At 41.0% G+C, this 20,171-nt stretch overlaps 1 protein-coding gene across 1 annotated transcript in view; it reads right to left on the bottom strand.

The window, feature by feature from the left end:
• The window catches only part of RORA (RAR-related orphan receptor A), a 682,068-nt gene that overhangs the window by 486,763 nt on the left and 175,134 nt on the right, over positions 1-20,171 (bottom strand). The gene's annotated exons all lie outside the window — the stretch shown is intronic.

Here is a 20,171-nt window from a genome sequence, read left to right as displayed (position 1 = left end):
AGTTGTGATCTATCACATATTATCTGACTCTATTTAAAGATGGTACTGAACACATCTTCATCTTGGATCTATAACACTTTTTTAACATCGTCTCCAGCTAATTTTTCTGAGTTCTTTCTTTTCTGGTCTACACTACTCATTTAACTCAGTATTAGTACATATACATATATGAACTGACCCATAGTTTATCAAGCAACCAACTTCCTGGACTATTATAACAAAGTTTTGAGAATAATGAAAACATCCTTATTTGAATAATGAAAATAAATAGATTGTGTGTGTGTGTGTATTCTAGACTTACATGACTGAGACAGTAAACTTTCTTAAAATTAGAATGGGAAGGATAGGGTTGGAATATACTCCTTTTTAGGTTATGCATGAAACATTGTGAAATGAAAAAAATTCAATAAATATGATTGCATTTCTATACCAAAAAACCTCAGTTAGACCTCCAAATTATGTGTATCTATGTATTTGTACATCTGTATTTGCAAGGAAAAGATGTGAAGGGTAACAGTCTGTTACTGTTCAATCTCTATGTGGGGTGAGGACATGAGGGTAGAACCAGAAGTGGATAGAGAACCTCCTTATGGAAAACATTATCAGCAGATGTTTGTGAGCAATATGTAGAGATGTTTCATAAAATTCTGTTCTCACCATTACTGACTTCCCCTCTAAAATTGGAGAACACATGTCCTTTCATCTTGTCTTGCCAACAACAGTCATCTTATCACTGATAACCTGAGAAAAGTTGTTTTCAGACAGTATCTTTTTGTGACACAGGAGAAATGCATTGTGTATGTCAAATTCAGCACATGCTTTCCCCGTGAAGAATACTTCAGTTAATTGACTGGTTAGCAAAATTACATGCAGAGTGCTTGAAATCATGTAGAATTATAAAGGAAACCCTTCCAAGTGGCTCACATCACATTTAACCAATTGTGGTTACCACTTTTATGGATCATAAAACAGGCTATAAAATAGTATCCAAACATAATCTAAAGCAATGTGTTTCAAACAGAAGGACAAAGATCTCATTCTCCACCTGGATGAAACAGAATCCTGCAAATAGTGCCTTTGTGGGCATAAGAACAAGTCAATGTGAGCTTTTTCTCAACTCCCAACCTTGAAAGTTAGAGTACAGAAATACTGCAATAAAAAGTTGCTTTCCAAGAAAACGACCAGCCCTGAAAAAGCTATGACCAAGAATGTTATCTATATTTGGCAAGCAGGATATCAAAGCAAGAAAACCTCACTTTTTCTGATAACAATTATAAGAAAAGCAAGGGTGGAAGATAGAAACACTTTATATTCATAGATACTTTAAAAAAAAGATGTATTTATTTATGCATATAGAACTGGGGCACAGGTCCGATGTGCAGGGGCAGTGAGAGAATTCATCAGAGATTAGGGAGCAGAACAGGCAGATTGACAAAGTGCACTGCTGAGGGGAGCAGCGGAGCAGGTCAGGAGAGGTCTGCCGCACCATGTGGATCACCTCTGGGGCTGGAGGTCGAACTCACACTGAAGTGGCCAGCACCAGTTTCACAGTGCTGCACTCCAAACCACTGCACCACCAGGGAGGGCCCATTCATAGATACATATTTTGAAAAAATGAAAAAAGGCAGGAAGTTGGCTTCAGAAACACTTAAAACATTTTCTAACACAGCCCAAATAGATTTCTGCCCTAGCTTCACAAAAAATTCTGTGTATAGATTATAGCTAGAAAACAGTTTCTATTAATGAACTATGGAGTTGTACATGAAATCTTTCTGTACAGATCTGTGGCAGCAGCTTGAAAATAGATAAATATGGTATCATTTAGTATATAAATATAAATATTGCATATTTATATTATGATGATAGTTATTATTTATTTACTGCCTATTATGTGTCAGGCACTCTGACAGGTGCTTACATACTTTATGGTATTCACATCTTGAACAGCTCTGCAAGGTGGGATTATCTTTTCTATTTTAAAGAGGAAAAAAACAGATTCAGATCTTCAATTTACTTCAAGTCACTCTGCTGTTCAACCAAGAGCTATCAGATTCTAAAAGTCCATAGTTTCTTGGCTACACCCCAAGGAGTCTCTACATGTTTATCACTAAGCCTGGAGTGGATTTAGGCTCTAGTGTAAAACAGAAGTGTTAAGTCTTCACTATAGCAGGAGCTACCTCAGAAAAGCAGGAGAGGAGTGCTGAGTATTTCCCCTTATGTTGAATGTTCCTTCTGCTCTGAGATTGTTCCAGAAAGAACTCACTCATTCTAACAGTCTTAGTTAATTTCTATCTTGCTCATAACCAGGATGGGAAGTACAACAAGAGGGCATTCTTAAAACAATAAAGCACCAGAGCCCCCAATTTGTAGCTTGATGTTCAAAAAACAAGTCACACTACCAGTCGGCTCCTTCAAATTTGTAAGAACTCCTGCCATTTCCTTTCTCCAAATCCATCATCAACCAAGTGAGAAATATAGAGTGATTCTTCCTCAGGGCCAAATTGACCTAGGTAAGTAGTGCCATATGAACAAGACATTCAAGCCCCCAGGTTTTACTAATTTAACAGTGAGTCCTCTCCAAGTACTGACTTTCAGAAAGGCAACTGGTCCAGATTAAGAGGGGCTGCAAATCTGTCTTTCACACACACACACACACACACACACACAACACACACACACACGCAGGTATGCATGGGGCACAGCTGCTTCACTAGCATGAAAAAAGAATGTGAGATATCTTCTAACTAATGATTTTATATCGATTGCATGTTGAAATTATACTATTTTAGGTAGACTAAATAAAATATGCTATCAAAATTAATCTCTCATTGGTTTCTTCTTACTTTTTCTAAATACAGCTACCAGGAGATTTTACATTGCTTATGTCACTTGCATTGTAGTCCTATCATACAGTGTTGGCCTGGGATAAAGGCTTGAGATGCTAAAAAATACGGCTGAAGTTCTGTATCATATGCAAGTTCTTTCTGTTTTAGTTTAATCTTAGAAGAAAAAAACTATATTTAAACTGCAGCTCTATTAAGTCCTTGGTGAACTGAGACTAAGGGGAAAAAACAAGGTGGGTGTGTTTGAAAGAAAGAGTAAAGAAAGGGAAGGAAGTCAAAAGGAACATCAAACATGTTCTCTCTCTCTCTCTCTTTTTTAAGATTTATTTATTTATGTTTAAAGAACTGGGGTACAAGCCAGAGGTGTGGGAGGTGAGAGGATTCACCAGAGACAGAGTGGGGAGCAGAGCAGCAGATTGACAAAATACATTGCTGAGGGTAGCAGCTGGCGGGTCAGGAGAGGTCTGCCACACCACGTGGATCAGCTCCCTGGCCCGGGATTGAACTCGTGCTGCAGTGGCTTCGCAGAACTTCATAATGCGGTGCTATAACCCGTTGCACCACCAGGGAGAGCCCCAAATATGTGTCTTTAAATATGTGATTGAGAATCTGGTTGGTGACATAAGGTGATTTCAAAAGAATGTCGATAGCAAGGATGAAGTTTCTTCCTATAACTAACCCAGCTGAGTCAAGTACAACATATACAGAGGCTATTCCTGGACCTCAGTTGGAAGCCATTGCCTTCCCGATTGTTTAGCTGATTACTTCTGAATGATAATTATAGCTCATTGTTGTTCTCTTAAAAACCACTGACATCCATCCAAAAAATTATAGCTTACAGTTCAGGGAATATTTATGTGATATTTATAGTCTGTGAAGAAAACTCTAGGGAACTGTCAGTAGGGTGGATTATTTATCAATTTCTCTTTCTCAAATTTGAACTTTCCTGAGATTCATATCCAAAGGACATTCTATAATTCTATGTAATGCTAATGTCGGAATATAATTTGGTTTATTAGTCAGGTTGAAAGAAAAATGCTTTTTGTTTGTAAAAAAGAAGAGGGGGAGATCTGGTTGATTCAACTAAAAACACAGCAGACCAAAAAAATCCACTCAAGGAAGTAGTGTTACATACTTGAAAATCTTTCTGAAGTTAGCCAAGAAAAAAATAAAGTAAAATTGAGGAGGAAAAGCTGGAGTTTCAATTTCTGGAGATTGTACTTCCTGATGACATAAAAAACAAAAGTTAAATTCAGAGATTCAACTCTGAAGTTAGTATTGCATAAAAAACAATAGAAAATATTTAACTATGTGCATATGTTTGTACACAAACAGAAATAGATATAAACAGACCTTAATTAGCGTTGTAGACTTTAATTATCTTTGTACAGTAATTGGGAATGGTTTTGTTCTGATTTATTCCATAACGCTTACTGTGTTCTGTTAACAACTAATTTTTTCCCCCTTACAGCTCGTAATAGAAGGCTTTTACTGCATACTTTATTGCATCTGCTTCTCATTTAATGACCATTGTTCTGGTCTGTCAGAGCAAGCAGCGACACAACTTCCCAAATCTGCAAGATTAAGCAAATATTTTGACAATGCCTAGAGGTTCCCCCCCCTTTTTTTCTTTTTTTAAATAGAGTAAAAATATAGAGAATTTTTAGTTACCCGCACAATGTTAGGAGAGTTCTTAATCGAAAGAGTATAAAGAACCAAGTGGCAGTTAAATGTACTTCATGTGGCAAAACACATCAAGCAATTTTCTGTCCCATTTCACTTAAGAGTCTTAAGAATCCTGTCTAAACCACAGAGCTGAGGTCACAGAAGCATTCCTGGACTGCAGGGAGGTCGCTGGGCTCTTGGGGCCAACCACCTGGAGGCTTTGCCATTGTGACTAGCTTCTAGAACAAGACAGAGGTCTCTAGCTCATCTTACAAGGCACAGCAGAGAGGCTGAATTACAGATGTCTGCACCCCTAAGAAATGTCTTTTAAAACAATGTTTATGTCACATATAAAGCTGCAACACCATTGATGACATAAAGATTAAGAACATGCATCTTCCTGCTGAGGTAGATACACAGTTGAACAACATGGGTTGGTACCTTGTGAATCACTTAAATGCAGATTTTCTAACAAACATAACATGAACATCTGGGGTCAGTAAATATAACAGAGTTACACTGATGTATTTTCCTTATGATTTCTTAGTAACGTTTTCTTTTTTTCCAGTTTATTGCAGGAACACAGTATAGAATACATACAATGTAAAAAATAAGTGTTGACAGTTTATGTTGCTAGTAAGGCTTCTAGTCAGCAGCAGGTTACTGAAACACACATTTTTTAGTGTGCCCCAAACCCCACATTGGTCAAGGGTAAATTGTACATTCAAGAACAGCAGCATTTCTGAGACTGGTCAGAAAGAAAAAGTTGGGGAGAGGATATGAACAATATATTAACCATCAGCATTCATTTGTTGTACAGATAATCTAATGGTGGAAAGCAAGGCGTAAGCAAGAACAACAACAAAACCCTCATGAAACAGAAATAAATGCTGTAACTGTGAGAGGTGGTCATGCCCACTCAACCTACTGTGGTAACATTTCACAACAGAGGCATCTATCGAATCCTTATGCCTTAAACATATACAATATTACACATCAATGATGCCTCAATAAAATTGGAAAAAGAGACAAATACTAAGAGGATGTGTCAGCCTTGATATATGGAGATGCTGTTGTTATAACTAGGCTCGGGATGGGATAAGAAAAGAAGATCGTAAAAGAAAGCCTCTACCATCCAGAGGTATTTAGGAAACAAGTCACAGGAAGATAACTACAAATAAAAAGCATGGTGAGAACAAGGAACAAGATAACCCCAGAGGCATACGCCTCTTCTAACTTCAGGTGGGGAAACCTCTCCTTGTACCTGGCAGGGAAAATTCTTGCAAAAAGGCTTCTAACTCAGAACAGTCAATTTTCTGCTAGAAAGACATGGAAGAAGACATAACATGGATGGTGGCAGGAGAGCATCAAGAAAGACAAAATAAGAGATAACCCTCTTTAGAGGAAGTAGGGTTTTGTTTTATGATAATCCGAGTCAGATCTTCATTGGTTTGCATTTATCACAAGGAGGAAAATACAAAGCAAGAGATGTATGTGTATTTCTGTATGTTTATCCATACAAGTATACTTCAGAAACTCAAGTGTAAGGCCCTGAATTCACTGGCAAGCACTCTGCAGTCAACTGTAACAACGACATCTAGGATGCATCTCCGGAACAGTACCTTCAGTGCTAGAACCACTGTCTGAGCCAGTCTGTCTTTTAATGAACATCTTGATGAGTTCTCTGGACTATTCCATTAACATCCTTTAAAAATATTTTCTTATCACCATCTCCAGCTATTTCTAAAGTTAAACTCAAAGAAACAAAAACCCAAAAGCCTTGATTCTAATTTAGAATTCTCAAGGAGTATGTCTACTTTAAAGAAGTGATTTATAAAGTTGTGGAACTGAAATCACTTGTCCTTCCTACGTACAAGAGAAAACAAACCAACATCAAAGCTTGCAAAGTACAGAGCAGAATAACATATCATGGTGCAGAACCACCAACCTCAGCCAAAGCATGTGAGTCAGGAAGTCTGGGGGTATCTGTCTTTTAAACAAAACTTAAGATGATTTTGAGGCACTTTGAAACACTTTTGCTGAGACAAAACATGATAAATGGTTTAACATGGGGGGGGGTCAGAATCAGACTATTGGGGTTCTAATCCCAACTCTACTACATCACAGCTGTATAACTTCAGGGAAAACTACCACTTTGAGTTTCAGCTATCTTATCTTCAAAATAGGGTAATAGTAGCTATGTGAAAGAGCTGAAGAACAGGTTAAGTATTTAGTACAACACCAGACACATAGCATCTGCTCCAAAAATGTTAGCTGTCATTAATAGGGAACTCATTCAAAGCACTTTCCTCACCAAGGACCTAATTTGAGGGGAGAGAAAAAGTAAACTTAAATGTAGTACAAGTGAACCAATGAATGAATGCAGCTAAGCACTGAATTGAACTCTAATTAGGTATTGTCCCACCATCATGTCAGCATGGCCAGTGCCATTCCAGAATAAAACAGACTTCCTGTTACAATAGGAATCTCTAGCACAATAATTTCTAACAATCCTCTTGGGCACAGACATAGCCACAGGACAGGAGACAAAACAACTGAACCACCAGGCACACGTCCTACGGGCTCATTTTGTGGAAATCCCATTAAACGACCAGTCTCCAAAGAGATGACCTTGCAAAGCAAACCAAGTTAATTCAATTTAAGCAGCATTTATTGAACCCCTGTGATGTATCAGGCTCTCCAGTAGATGCTGAGGATGATATAAAGGGAAAATAGAAAATGACCCTGTCCTCAAGGAGGCAATAATCTAGAAGACGAAAGAGATGCACAGAATTTCAAGGCAAGACGCCTGAGATGCAGTCTATAATAGAAGATGGAAGAATGCCATGCAAATACAGAGGAAGTAGTAATTAACTCTGATGGGGGCAGTTAGGAAAGGCTTCCCTGAAGAGCAGACATAGCATGCCATCGTAAGAGATCAATAAGGCAAGCCTATGAAATTGTTTAATGACTTTTTCATTCATGGAAACAACCAAGAAAAAGCCTGAGGGACCATCTCTGGCTCTGTATTAACATGTGTGTGCTTAAGAGTTGATTAAATGTTTGCTGTTGCTGGAATATATCACATTTTAAAAAACAAGTATGGGTATTTATCGACTGTTTGGATCTTCAAAGAGAGAAAAAAAAGCCTAACAAAATAAAACTGGCAAATTACTGGCTATATCATGGGTAAGTTGACCAAAGCAAAACAGAAAGCCTGTGTTTATTTTATGTAGCAATAAGATAAAATGCAAGAGTTTCCCTTTATATGGCTGCCTCTTTCTACCTGACTACAATCCCTAATAATTTCTTCAGACCAGCACAGGAAACAGGTATTGATCACAATAAGCCACGGCACCCACAAACACCTGCTACAGCAGGTTATGGTCTCCATGGAAACCCTCCAATAGAGCCAATCTGAATTCAATTTCAGAAGTAATGAGAGCAGATAATTTTACACTCAATCAATCACTGTCAGCTACCGTTATCAGCCAATCAGTCATTATGTCAGTCAGTCAGACTTTCCACAAACTTCTTCTATGGCATGGTCAGACGAGAATGTTTTGACATCCAGAAGCAACACGATCAAATTGGCTCATCTTTCCTGGCTGGCATAAACCCAAAGACATAGCAATACATGGTGCTTAAAAAGGCAATAAACAGGTAGGCCAACCCAAATACACTCAGGTGGTAGAAGATCTGAGGTAGCGCCCTCAATAATAGTTATGATACTGCAATTATATGAGTACTTTATTTATTTATTTATTTCAGATTTATTTGTGCTTACAGAACTGGGGTACATGCCAGAGGTGCAAGGGCAGTGAGAGTATTCACCAGAGTCAGAGTGGGGAGTAGAACAGGCCGATTGATGAAGTACACTGCTGAGAGGAGCAGTGGGCAGGTCAGGAGAGGTCTGCCATGCCATGTGGGTCAACTCCCTGGCCAGGGATCGAATTTGTGCTGCAGTAGCTTTGGAGAGCTTCATAATGCAGTGCTTTAACCTCGTGCGACACCAGGGAGACCCCTATATGAGTACTTTAGATCCATATAGTTTAATACTCTCATTTAAATATAGAGGACTAGAGAAGTTAAATTATCTGCTCAAAGCTACAGAGTTAACTGGTGGAAAACCTGAGACTAAACCATGAGTGTTCTCCCTGCTCAGTAGTAGTCTGGGATGTCAAGTTGCTGTTACTAAATGCTTCTTTCCTGTGGCAAGGGGGTAGAGATTTGTGCAGGTTAGATTCCAATTTCTTGCAAAAGAGCCCAGAACCTGTGGGAGACTCACAGGATACTTGTGGGGTCTGTGTTTTGGAGCCAGTTCAAACCTTTCTCTTTCTTTGGGGTTAGTTTGTCTTCAGCCAAATATAACTTCCGGTTTCTAAGGGGAACAAAAGACTGAAATACTAAGGCTGCCAAATCATTGTTACAAAAATGACATTTTGATGAATTTAGGGCAGGACACATGGATTGAATTTTCCTAAAAATGCAGCAGAAGGAGAGGTAAAATTTGAGGGGAAAATCTGCTTCTGGCTATTTATATTTGGGCTCTTGTCAACCTCAAACATTAGAAAAACCATTCTGGCCTTCTGAAGAACAGAAAGGAATGTGGTTCAGTGATCCTTTGTGAATGTAGGTTTAGTCCTGGAAGCCCCAAATGTTCCACATTCTTTTGTTTTCTCTAAAAGATGCTTTATCTGTCTGTGTTTTTGTCTCTTATACTGTATTATTATTGCTTTACCCAAAACTTTGTCTCAAAAACACAGGTTTCTGAGTGGATGTTAATACTCTATTTTGGTTAAATGGATCAACTTGATGGTTCTCCAACTTCACCTACAAAGGCTGTTAAAAAAAAAAAAAAGATTCCCAGGTTCTGCCCCTAAAAATCCTCACTTAACAGGGTTGGCTCCAGGAACCTGCATTTAAACTGGGCCCCACATAATTCTGATGCAGTTTCTCCACCAACCACTTTGGAGAACAATGGTAACTAATGGTATGTGGTAAAGAACTTAGTTGATTTTTTAATGGTGATTTTCCAATCACATTTCTTCCCAGTTCTTTCAACTTGACTTATCTCTATCATGGGAAGACAGTTTTAATGACAAACTGTCATTATAATCACAAACCTTTGTTCATCTATAACCATTTTCTATTAATTTTCTTAAATTGGCAGATGCTAATAGGACATTACATATACATGGGTTACCACCACGGGATATTCACTCCATCAAAACTTGTCTATGGTAAATAAAGTAACAAAGCAAAGCAAGTATGGGTTCAAGTCTGACATAAGAACTTGGAATGATCTCAACTGAATTTTCCTATTTTATATTCCTACTTCAGTAAGACAAGTCCTTTCTTTTCTCTTTGTTCTTAGCTCAAGTTTGTCTTTTACTCATGTGTTTCAGAACATCTGATCGGCCCTGGTGTATGTACTGAAATGATGACAAGCACACAGTGCATGCACAAGGTAGACAGAACACCCTATGAAGACAAATGCAGTGTTTAATTCTGTGAACATGGCACAGTTCAGGGTACACAGAAAGTATCCAATAAGTATTTGTAGAGAAAATAAGTGAAAAAGATGACAGGATGCTAGACAGCAAATAAAAACTCCTGCGTGGATATCATATGAATAAAATGAGTTTGAAATGCTCAGAGTTGATAACATACCAAGAGTGGCTCATTTTTTTCCCAATGGCATCATTAACAACAACCTTAGTTGTATGTTGTTTACCCTGAAAGAAATCAAAGCAAATATAATGATTTAAAGATGCCTTCTTTTGTAACACCAGCTATGAAGCAGATTTTTTTTGCAGTCCTCAACTCATTTTATTCTTGTTATAGCTTAAAAAGAAACGTTATTGGAAGCCAAAGTAACTTATAGACATTGAAGGTGGGGAGGGTGAGAAAGAGGAAGAGGCTTCAGAAAGGGGGAGTGGGAAAATTAATAATAAAACATCCCACCAGAATAGTTAGCAATCGGTTCTCTAGAAACCGATAAAAATTAAGACATCTTTAACAACTCTCTCTGCTCTCATCACCACAATCAGCCCAGGATCACAGCCTCTGTGCATCCATTAGGGGACACAGGTAATGGCAGGAAAGATCACTTATCATACTGCTATTCTTAATGGCCTCATACAGTGAGATCACAGAAAATAATGTTAAATTTCTCAATGAACAAACCAATGAGAGGAGCGATGTGTTCTGTGAGCTGGCAGAGATCTTCACTATCTCCTAGAATAAAGGAGGAAGTACAGAAAAAAGACAGGAACAATTAACAGTAATAGAGGATCAACTGACAATCAGGTGTTGTACTGAATTCTTCACATATGATCCCTTTTCAGCATTTCCAGGAAGTAGAAAGTAGTATGTTCATTCTACAGGGAATTGGGACTCAGAGAATTCCATTCTCATGGCCAAACACCTAGTGAGACCAGAAGTAGAGTAATGGCAAATATTGACTGAAGAGCTTAATGTAAGTCACTGGTCATGTGTGTTAACTATTATTAACTCATCTAATACTCATTTTAATCTTACAAGATAGATACCCCTATGTCCTTTTTAGAGGTCACAGGACACAGAAAGGCAATCTAACAAGTCACAGCAACTAAGTGGTAGAGATAGAAGCAGATGTCCTCTTTGAATGCTACTCTCGTAACTATAAAACTTCCCCCTTTTCCCCCATTTTCCATAATAGGGTCAGGGTTGAATTTTTCCAAAGGCCAACTTCTTAATGGGACACAACTTTGACTACATTCCTAGAGCACACAAGAAAAGGCATTCCTTAACAATAGTCTACTGCTCTCTTCTAGCACAATTCATGTGCTTTCATTACATATACAGATAGGCTGCATGGTCCTAAGCATGGTAACCACATAACTTAATGCCCAAAGCAACACTCATCTGAGAGTGAAAGGGAGTGTTATTAATATTACTCAAAGGACTACAGCCTTAACCTGGAACTGCCCAGGTGCTGGTTATCCTTGTCATCAATATGTATCCATACACACATGGGTAGATGCAGTCAAGTTCAGACACACTCTGATAAGATCAGCAGGACTACAGATGTGAAACTAAATGCCTTCTGACAGTGTGAGAGCCCCTCCTTCCTCCCACCATAAGAGCTGCCAGTCCTTTCTTCATCTAACACATTTCTTTTAACTTGTTTTCTCACAAGACTGTGTAATTGGTCAGCCACAAGAGATTAATTTGTACTTAGCTGGCTGAGCAGATACTGTGATAACACAATAGTGAATGGAGCCAGTACGTGGACCAGCTTGTCTGTATAAGCCTCTCTACCTGTGCTTGACATCCTTCCTGCCAAGACTGCTTCTTTGGAAATTGTTGGCCAAGCTCTTTATTGTATTTACCTCACTTTGTCTACCTGGAGGAATTCTGACTTGTAGTTTTTTTTTTTTTTAAGATTTATTTATTTACTTGTACAGAACTGGGGTACAGGCCAGAGATGCGGAGGGTGAGAGGATTCACCAGAGACAGAGCAGGGAGCAGAACAGGCAGATGGATGAAGTACACTGCTGAGGGGAGCAGCGGGCGGGTCAGGAGAGGTCTGCCACGCCATGTGGCCACCTCCGGGGCAGGTGGGGATCGAACTCATGCAGAAATGGCTTAAGCTTCTTTGTGCTGTGCTTTAACCCACTGTGCCACCAGGGAGGGCCATGACTTGTAGTTTTTAATGTCCTCTGGACCAATTTTTTTTTTCCAGTAATAGAAATAATAGACACCTAGAGGCTTCTCTTCAGGAAAAGAATCAGGGCATCAGGGGGCATGGGTTGCAAGAAAACACAGAGCTGAGCAAGAACAATGTCATCTAAACCCTTCTTTGTCTCCTTTGTAGTGTTGAACTATCATCACACAACAGACCAAGGGCAACAGAAATATTGATGAGGATGGAAAAAATCTTCCAAGAACTGACAAGCACCTTGCGCCTCATCTCTATGTGGAGGCACAAATATTTCCCTCTTAGATATGGAGAAATCAAGGCGTAGAGAGGGAAAACACATTGCCAAGAGTCCAAGAAAACTTGACTCTAGAGGCCACAGAGTCAGGCTCCACAAGTAAGGTACCACAGAGCCTGTAACTAGAGGCCCAGGCAGGCAGTGACAACTGCTTTTCTCAAAGTCACTCTGCTGAGCACCCCTGCAATGAGGGTGGACCTCAACCTGTGCTGGCCAATAGCCAGAGGTGGCCAATGAGTGCTTGGAAACGAATTAGCCCAACTGATATGTATGCAAGTGCAAAATCCACATGTATTTTCAAAACTTTGTGAGATTATCTCAATAAACTTTATGCTGAATATTTTGGATATACTGGGCTAAATAATACATTTCCTGAAAATGAATTTCACCAATTTTGTTCCACTTTTTAAAAAATGTGGCCACAAAAGTTTTTTTAAATTGCATATGGGGGTATCATTTGTGGTCAGGGTCCTCGTTCCACTGGACAGTGCCAGTCTAGACTCTGGTCCACAGTGATATGCTCCCTGAACTCCAACATCAGCCTAGAGTTTGATAGGAATGAAGAATCTCAGGTTCCATTTCTGACCTACTGAATCAGAATCTGCATTTTAACAAGATCCCCAGGTAATTTGCATGCACAGTAAAGTCTGAGAAGCTTTGCCCTAGGGCCTAGAACACTGGCACTGTGTAGACACTTGAGAAATATTTGTTGAAAGAATAAATGAGTTATCTCTAGAAGATGCTGCACACAGAACACTTGGGAAAAGGATAAGGCCCTTCTCTGACTTTCTTTTGAGCTCATTAATATTGATGTAATCATCAGATTAATCACCCTTCATTTTAGCAGGTCTGTGGAATCTGGCTTTGAAAAAACAGAGCCTAGGAACAGTTTAGAAATTCAGAATTCTGGATCCTTCCTCAGACCTAGGGATTTGGAATTCGCATTATAAAGAGCACCCCAGATGAATCCAAGGAACATTTATGAGTGAGAAATTGAGGTGCAAAGGACAGGGTCTCCCCATCACTTCCCGGAAGACAGACAACAACCAGATGGATGAGGAGAGGGAACTGGAGGGTACTTTGGTGAGCTCAAGCTGGACAGAAATGCTTTTTCTGGGATCTCAAGGTGCCAAATACAGGGACAAATACTGGTAACAATACAAGGAAGAAGCAGGCTTTTGAACAGGGCTGAGGGTCAGCGATCAAGGGAAGGGCCAGGCAGGGGCTACAGGACAGGCTGGCCCCAAGGCACAGTGCAGACTCCAGAGAACTGATGGTTTAACAAAGGATTGCTCTGCACCCTGCCTCTTCATTGCATTCTTTTCTAGACCTAAAATTTTCTACTCAAATGGAATGTCTGATCACGTTAGCTATAAAAATATATACTCATAAAGCTGACTTATTTTTTTAATCAGAAGCAAATGCTCAAAGAAAAGGATGTCGTGGCATGCAGAAAACAGTCACAACTATTGTCTCTGTCTCCTGGCACTCTCTTCCAGACATGCACAGCCACCCCCAGCCCCACCCCAGTCAACCTCAGGCCAGTAAAAGAAAGGACCAGGGGTCACTGCAGGGTAGAAGAGGAGTAGAGTCTGAGAAATGGGGGAACAACGAAGAGAGAAGAGACAGGAAGTGAGAAGGAGGAGTCTAAGTTGTGTGTAGATGGGCACAAGAGAAATAGGGGGTAAGGGACTGGAAGGGGTGCCTTAAATAAATTTCCCTTTTAGTTAGCATGAGGAAGAGGACTCTCTGTGTAGCCAGGGGGTATTACAAAACAGAGAAGGTCCTTAAGCAAGCTTGACTTTCCTCCACCCCAATCTGGCAAAACATGATCAGCTCTCTCTTAGCTCTGACAACTGTCCAAGGGCAGAGTTTCCCCCAGGATAGGCTGGACCATACAGCTAGTGGGTTGATCATAATTGTGGCTCTTGTAAAGGGGAGGGTGAACGTGGAAACACACACCGCAGGTGCCAAAGTCATCCACAGTGGAGCAGTTTGAGAGCCACCCAAGCTAGTTAGGGGTCCCCACAAATGTGCTCCTGTCCAATTGAGGGTGCTCCTCAGACTCAGACCAAAGCAGCAGAGGTCGTTTGCCAGTAGTTGCTCAATAATATTTTTAAAGAAAATCAACAAACTCCAGCTGGGCTGGGTGGGGGAATTGAGCAGTAAAACCTAGTACTGGACTGGAAGAAAAGGCTCCTAGCGTGGACTCCAGCAGGGCTTCGACAGAGGGAGGGGACAGTCTCCACAGGGGCCAGTTATGCGGCTTCTCCTGACCCTCCTGCAGACAGCTCACCTTCATCACTAAAGGTGGAAAGGGCTTTTCAAGCTCAAGGCGCTTCTCTGAGAGCATGTTTTGCTCAGAACTTGCCCGATTTGACTGATACCGTGGGGCTGCCTGATGTGCTCATTTTAGGTGACTCTGCCCAGAAATCAGCTCCACCCAGAACACAAAGCACAGTCCTTAATTTCTCACTTTGGGTATGGTAGCTACCTAGGGTGTGAACCTTGAAGGATTTGCTCCTTTTATTTTAAAAGGGTGGGAGTCTTTCCCAGTTGAGAAGTAGGAGAGCAGGACCTTGTCCCGACAGTACAGGGGGTCTCCTGTGGCACTGCCCACGAGAGGGTCTGTGTCTGCATGTCCAGGGCACCTCTCTTCCCATCCACTGGCTGTGCTGGCTCCCCCTGCAGAATCCTTCTCCACGCAGGACCAGGAAACAATGCAGGTTTGCCAGGGAACTAATTTGTGTCCCTGACTTTTGAAGAATTTCAAAAGGAAAACCACTTTCTTCATTCTATGTCCACATTTTTTTCTGAAGAGGAAAACAGCAGGGCTGGGAGATTTTGCAAGTGGGAAGGCAGAGCACGATTGAGACCATAGAAGAGCTGCTGGAGAGCCTGGCAATAGCCCCCAATGCAATCTCTATCATCTCCAAAGGGCAATTGGATCTTCTAAAAGTGAGTGTCTCTCACCTTATTCTTGAGAAATACATCTGGAGAAGGTGTGGAGAGTTGTCAAGAAAAAAAGTCAATGAAAAAAAAGTAGGTATCTTTTTGCTGAATTGTTCCATGTTAAAAAAAAAAGACAGTTTTACATTTTCTCTTTTGTGTATCTGATAATACACAAAACATTCTATTCCTTTCTACCCCATGATAGCTCATATCCCATATAGACTCGGAAAGCAAAGCAGGGGAAGCCTGGTCCTCTAGCCCTGGCTTCCCCAGCCATAAAAAGAGAACATTGTTAGTTAACTAGTCAGCACACACTTCTTGCAGACCCATTTTCCAGGACAGACCATCCTAACCAGGATACTTGTTCCCACAGTAACAGAGCAAGTTACTTGAAAACTCCCCAAGGGACAGAAATGATTCATGTGTTTATGTAACCAGGGATTTAGACATGGCTTTGGAAAAGAGGGCAGAGACCTTAAGGGGACTCCCAGCATCCTAATGTGACCCGCAGGTTCCAAACTGCGCCCAGTCCTCATGACACGTGCACTTGAAATCAGCATCTTCGGTGCTTTCTTCCCTTTATATTTAAAACAAAATAACAAAACAAAATTTGAAAATAAAGTTATGCCTGTATCATCGGTTCAATTATATACAGTCCACCTGTGTGTTCCTAGCCATAAACCTTTGATTACCCTGTTCCTAAGTTATCAGGTTTCATTCACCCACTGTCCATTTTACCCCAGGAGTTGAGAGATGAACACTGTGTTCATTTTTCTCATTCCCTTCAGTCAGTCCTCCTGAGAGATCAGCAGCTCTGTAAGATCAGCACTCTCAGCAGCTCCTGAGAAATCAGCAGAAGGGTGAGAAAGGCGCGTCTCCAGACCCAAGGCCTCTACCCTCTGTGAAGCAGCACCCAGAAGACAATGCCCATCCCTTGATGGCTTCCCTCTGTTCCACACTGCAGACTCTATGCAGTGGTGGTCCTCTCCCCAAAAGCCCAGTGTATATCGTGGCCAAGCCTGTTTCTGATTATTCTGCCTGATGGGGAGGATCTGCTGGCATGTGCACTTTTGGAAATTTCCAAGCTGAAGACTCAGAGACTTTGACATCAATTCCAGCGGGGCCCATATAGGCCCTGAATAATTCTCATTTGTGTGGGAAGCCTATGGGGAGGTTTTAAATAGGAGCTGGCATGGAGAGTGGAGTGTGAGCTTCCTATTTACAGTCTCCTCTCCTTAAGACATTGCTATTTAATCTTGGAACTTAATGGAATTAAGGCCTCCATGTGGTCAACAGTCACCCCACTACCAAACACAGAACCACCTTAACTTCCCTCACACCATCTTCCAGTTCAGTTATCTATCACACTCTTGTAATGCGGACTAATGTCTCTTGGCAAATCCTTACTTTGAAAAAAAGTGCCAACCGAGGTTGCCAGTCAAGAGTCATTTCCCTGTGGAGACCCCTTTGGGTCTAAAGCCTTCCTGTCCCAACACCACATCTGTTGAAATTGACTGGCCCTACAATACTGGCAGCTCAGTATTTTAGGAAACAGTGGAGAAGTCTCTTGCCACAATTCTCTTGTTGTCGTCAAAAGCAATTACATGTTTCATATGATGAAAAGCACTGTCATGAAAAGCTGGCACAGCAGCCAAGGAGACAGATGTATTAAACCACATGGCTTCTAAGAACTCCCACTTACGTGGGAGCTCAACACAGAGATGAGCATCACGGCACACCCTCCTCCACCATTTGGAGCTTTGGATTTTAGTGCACAAGGCTTGTGGCTGATGAGGTGTTAAATTCTTTCCATGGACAAACACAAAATTGCATAAATCAGTCCTCATACAAGTCCATGTCCTTATATGAAACAGTTTCACAAATGCAAATACTCTACCATTAAACAATATGTTCGGTTTGAATACAGTGAGTCACCGTGAGAGAATTGAGTCTTATCAGTAGTATGAGGAGTACCATTCTGTAAGATGTTCATGGACAGGCTCTGGAAAACATTCCATGCTCACAGAAGTAGGTGAAAAAGCAAAAAGTGTTTGTGGATTTCAAGGAACTCTCAGTATGGCTGTGTGTGAAGTTATAAGTGCACACACATACATATTCTCCAAACCTTCTTGACTCCTTCCAAGTTTTTATCCACCTGGAATGTCTTTTTTTTTTTTTTTTAAAGATTTATTTATTTACTCATACAGAACTGGGGAACAGGCCAGAGGTGCAGGGGCAGTGAGAGGATTCACCAGAGACAGAGCGGGGAGCAGAACAGGCAGATTGATGAAGTACACTGCTGAGGGGAGCAGCGGGCGGGTCAGGAGAGGTCTGCCACGCCATGTGGATTTCCTCCCGAGCAGGCGGGGATCGAACTCATGCAGAAGTGGCTTATGCTTCTTAATGCTGTGCTTTAATCCACTGTGCCACCAGGGAGGGCCCTCCACCTAGAGTCTCTTATTTCTCTCTCCCATCTCTCATGCTTCAATCCCTAGCTCAGAGGGAGCCTCTGTGTGAACTGTCCAGTCCACAGTGACTTTCTTGTGCCCTGAGGCACCATGTTCATTGGGTGGTTACCCAGTGAATGTAACTGAGCATTAGAGCTTGGAGACTTAGATTCTGCAGTATGTCTAAGAGAGGGGTGTGTCGTGACAGCCTGTCACTTCTGGGGAAATACAGGGATTAAGTAATATGCCCAAGCATGAACCACTGCACATGGTGGTGCAGGTATGTGCTTTGATAACGTAGTTAATTTATGACTTGGGTTCCTCACAAATAATCTTGAGATAATTAATTGTACCTACTACATAATGATGAAAATTAAAAGATACTTTTCATGCAAGGCAACTGGGAAGGTGTCTGGGATAAAATAAGCATGCAATAAAAAGTAAGTTATCCCAGGAAACTGTGTCACAGCTGAGATGACACCCCAACTCCTTTGGGTCAAATTCCTTCATTTATTTTCACTCCTCCTAATTCCTGCATTCTACTTATAAAGTGTTATTTCCTACCGTTATTATTTAGAACCCCTAAAGGGACCCACTTATGTGGCCTCTGTTATGTCCCTCACATCTGTACCTTCCAAACTAGCTTGTGAGCCCCTTGAACACAGAGACCATGTATAACAGCATAGTGTCTTTCTCTATTATTGCCAAAATGCTTTAATAATCAATGGGTGCTTAAAACAATTCTTCTAAACTGGAAAGCAACTCAGTGTTGACTTAGACATTCATTAGAAATACTTATAAGAGGAGTGAATTAGGTCCCCCAAACTGTACTCTAGAGAACGGAAGTTGGCAAATTCTTTCCGCGTAGGACCAGAGTAAATATTTCAGGCTTTATGAGTCATGCAGGGTCTGTCTCACTACTCAGCTCTGTTGTGTGAAAGCAGCCATCAACAATAAATGAATAACTGAGCAAGGTTGGCAGTGTATCAGGAAAACTTAACAGGCAGTGGCCAGATTTGACCCATGGGCAGTGGTTTCCTGATCCCCGCTACAGGGATGGCAAAAAGTGTGGCTTAGGGAAATGGGAAAGTAGTCAAATCAAATGGTTTACCAGACTTCAGCTTTTTACTTCAACCATATTACCAGATGTATATATGCAGTCATATGGATTCTTTCCCCAAAGGCTTCCTGCTTCCTTCAGAGGTGGGAGTCTATACCTATATATCTATATTCATTCGGGAAGAGAAGGTAAGGGTTTCTAAGTGTGGGATAGAGACACATAAGTCTGTGGGGCCAACTGATCCATGAACTTAAAAGTCTGAGCTCCTATGTTCAGCAGCATTGTCTCAGAATCAGGCTGGAACGATGAACTGTGGCGAGAGGTATTCGTGGTAGGAGACGCTAACACGTAGCTTCTCTTTCCAGTCAATCCAGTGATCCACTACTAATGGAATCTTCAGCTTGAACAGAATGAACTGTGCTGATGCCTTACGATAGGAATCCTATCAGGTATATCATCAAAGCATCCCACAGCAGCTCAAGCCTGGCTCCAATAGAATAATACACCAGGGCAGCTATGCCACCTAGTGATGCTTGCATGTACTGTTCTCATCCCGAAGAGAGCGGGAGAGGCTTTGGGGAGGCCTGGCATTTGCTATTTCTGGCTAACAAACACTTCCACATGTAACAGAGCCTGAAATCTCTGCCCCAACTTTGAATCATTCCTTGCGGCTGCATTAACTATTCTCCAGAGGCTCAGCGTATATGAGTGACTTGGCACTAAGAGGGAACAGCCCAACTCTGCAGCACTAATTACCAAAGAATATACAGGAAACGCACACTCATCCCACCTCTCATCAGAGATGGGAAAGACATACTCTTCCATGTTAATGTGGCTGCAATAACTTGTTTTCTTTACTGTTCAGCTTGCAAGTCTCATGTATGCAGAATCTGCTGCTTCCTCCTAACAGAAATGCTATCATCTGTAGTCAAAAGTGGAAAAGACACAAAAGGGTGGTAAGGATCTGTCCACTATTCCAGGGTGACAGGAGCTAGAGGTGGTAACCATTAATGCTCTGTGGGTGCAGTTCATACTCACAGTGTAATCCCTACTTTCACAAAATGAGACCATCTCCTGCCCCTAAAACTGCCATGGAAGGCATAAGCCTTATCAAAGTTGAGGAGAAACTCTGTGGTCCGATTACATGAAATGTATTCACTTTCTTCATTTTAGATTCATTGTAAGAAGACTACTGAATAGCTAGAATTTTAGAAATATAAAT

The sequence above is a fragment of the Condylura cristata genome, unplaced genomic scaffold (genome assembly GCF_000260355.1).
Source record: "Condylura cristata isolate star-nosed mole 26May11 unplaced genomic scaffold, ConCri1.0 scaffold00023, whole genome shotgun sequence".
Classification (NCBI taxonomy): domain Eukaryota; kingdom Metazoa; phylum Chordata; class Mammalia; order Eulipotyphla; family Talpidae; genus Condylura; species Condylura cristata.
The sequence above is the reverse complement of the archived record's forward strand: the minus strand, read 5'-3'. Positions and strand labels throughout refer to the sequence as shown.